The sequence below is a fragment of the Sciurus carolinensis genome, chromosome 17 (assembly GCF_902686445.1).
Source record: "Sciurus carolinensis chromosome 17, mSciCar1.2, whole genome shotgun sequence".
Lineage (NCBI taxonomy): Eukaryota > Metazoa > Chordata > Mammalia > Rodentia > Sciuridae > Sciurus > Sciurus carolinensis.
In genome coordinates this window covers 39,606,452-39,609,702 of record NC_062229.1, presented here as the reverse complement: position 1 = coordinate 39,609,702, position 3,251 = coordinate 39,606,452, and positions in this window count along the sequence as shown.

Genomic DNA, 3,251 nt, shown 5'->3' with positions numbered 1-3,251 from the left:
ATAAGTGGGATGGATTCAAACTAAAAATCTTTTCTTTCAGCAAAAGATACAATCAATAATGTGAAAAGAAAGCCTACAGAATGGGAGAAAATCTTTTCCACACACACTTCAGCTAGAGCACCAATCTCCAAAATTTATAAAGAACTTACAAAACTACACCAAAAATACAAAGAACACAATCAATAAATGGGTCAAGGAACTGGACAGACACTTTACAGAAGAAGATATACAGGCAATTAACAAATATATGAAAAAGTGTTCAAGTTAGAGAAATGCAAATTAAAACACTTTGTTGGACATTTGTTTCCATGTTTTCACAATTTAAACCACTTTGCCACAAAAATCCTTGTTATTCAGCCTTTGCATGCACTTATAAAATTTTTCCCAGTCATTCCTAGAAGAGGAATTGATTGGTCAGAGTATGTACACAATTTTAAGGCTTTTTTATGTATACCATTTTTTTTAATCTTCCAGCAGATGTATATGAGTGTATCTTTCTCTGCAAAGCTAGTCTTTGGTTTCTACATGAATTTTATTTTTCTTATAATAGCACATTGGATTAATTTTGGCCTTAAAGGACAATAAGAATCTGGGCAGGCCTCTGGGTTCCCCTGCTCAGTCGTCATCTTTGCATCATTTGCTTTTGTGTAGCACTCCTCCTTCCCAGGTATGGAGCAGGGCCCTTTCTAGACTGGGGGGCCTTATAATCTACTGAATTCTAAAGAGAATTTCTTTATGGCAATCTTTCACAGAGAGGAGGAAGGTTAAAGAAATATCTTTAGGTTTTATGGCTGGATAAATGTGTCAAAACAAACAAGATGGGTAGTTTTTCTTAGTTCTGTAAAGAAGGATGAAAATTATCATTAGCATAAGTCATAGACTTGGATCTGAAAGTGACCCTGATAAGAATAATAAATCGGGACGTCAACAGGAAGAAAATATAGTGTTAAAAAACCTAATAGGCCCTCGATTCAGATACTACCTGGACTTTTGATAAATTGTGAAAAATATGTGGAGAGTCATCAGTCTGATAAACATTTGGATGAACTGATGGAATTTGAAAGTCTAGGTGATATATCATCTTGTGTATGCATAAGGAAGTGGAGGTGCTTTAGAGAGTAACTTTCTAAAGGTTCTTTTTATTATAGTGGCTTATAATCATGATCAGTGAATTTTTTATATTACTTAGCTGATTATTTCTAAAATCTGCCTTTCTTGGATGAGATTAAAATGATTTAAAAATGAGAATATAAAAACTATTTTTTTTAATCCACAGATGTACTTATTTTGTACAGTCATGGTTTCTGTTTATAATGCCTGACTTTGGATGATGGTTCTTGTCCCTGATCAGGAAGGAAGGTTTGATATCTCTTTATACATCATTAGAGTGGTGGCCAACTCTCCTATAACAAAGGCAAGGTTAACAAGGGAAAAGCACACCAGTTTTATTTAATCATAGTTTTTCATGACACACAGAGCCTTTTAAATGAAGAACTAAAATATCCTAGGAAAACTTCCTATTGTTATACTTAGATTAGATGAAGAATGGATGACCCTGTAGAAATACGATTAGACAAAAGCAAATGATGCAAAGATGACGACTGAGCAGGGGAATCCACAGAGGCCTGCCCAGATTCTTACTGTTCTCTGTGTAGCACTCCTCCTTCCCAGGTATGGAGCAGGGACCTTTCTAGACTGGGGGGCCTTATAATCTACTGAATTCTAAAGAGAATTTCTTTATGGCAATCTTTCACAGAGAGGAGGAAGGTTAAAGAAATATCTTTAGGTTTTATGGCTGACATTAGAGAAAAATGTTCTGGTTCCCATGATCCATCTTTGGGAAGAAGAATTCTAGTTTCTGTGGCTTCGCTCAGAAGAATACAGACAAGAGACAGAAGATCAAAAGATGGTCAGAAAAAGACTATTTCTGAGGCCATCCTTTACTTCGGGGTAATGTTTCCTGAGCCCCAGCACCTACCCCCCTTCACAAAGTATTTAAATTTATTCAAAACCATTGTTGCTCCATGATTTTTACCTTACACACAATAGATTATGAATACTGCCACATGAGGGTCAGAACTTGATGGATTTTATAATCCTTGGACCTAGCACAGCAAGCAAGGTCTTATTACATAATTGTTGCATAAATGCACCAATGGAGTTTCTGTTATTAAAATTTATAATTTTAATAACATATCCTTGCCCAAATAAGGGTTAACTTTTCCATCCAAGTTAACCTTTCCAATTTTATAAATTCAAGTTCTTCAAAACTGATTGAATTTTGAATGTTTTCGTAACTTAGCACTTACACATGGGCATATATGCTTTGTTACTTATTCCATGTGTGGATTAGCCACATGGGAGGACTCTCTAGAAGTCATCTACCAGGCTCAGCCAAGCTTTCAGATGACCTTTAGCTAGACCCATATTCTGACTGCAACCTCCTGAGATACCCTGAGCCTGAACGACCTGGCTGTGCTGCTCCTGGATTCCTGACCCACAGTAACTGTAAGATGATAAATGTTTATTGTCTTAAGCCACTAATGTTTTGGGATCATTTGTTACACATCAATAGATGGTTAATACAATGTGTGATGGGCCTGTCTCACCAAATAGATTATAAGCTTGAAGAAAAGAACCATATCTTTCATTTCTCACAGTGACCTTCCACAGCACTGAGATATTAGTCTCAGTAAATGATGTTAATGCTTCATAATTACTTTCTAGTGTGGTCAAGAAATATTTACTTAATGCCCACCAGATAGTCTTTGAGCAACTATGGAAAGTAGTAAACAAAAAGGGACAAAGTAAATTCTAGTGGAAAAAAACAGATAGTAATAAAACAGATATGGAATTGCTCAATGAGGATATGAAGTTAAGAAGAAAAATGAAGATGAGGAATGCTATTTTATATATGTAGGCAGAGCATCAGGAAAGACTTCTGTGATAAGACATTGGAGCAGACAGCTATGCATATATCTGAGGAAGGTCATCCCAGGCAGCAGGAATCACAAATGCAAAAGCCATGACCCTGGAAAAGCATGGCATATTCAAGAAGGTCCATTTGGTTAAGACTGGGTTCACTGTTTCCAATTTCTCATCACTGTAGCTCTGCATTTGAATCTTGCTCAGTGGCTGGAAGAGAGTCATTCCATCCCTTTTTCCTGAATTTGAACAGGGCACCAAATAACTGTTCTCCTTTAAAATGATCTATCCATGCAACACATCATTTGTAAAGATATAAACATGGC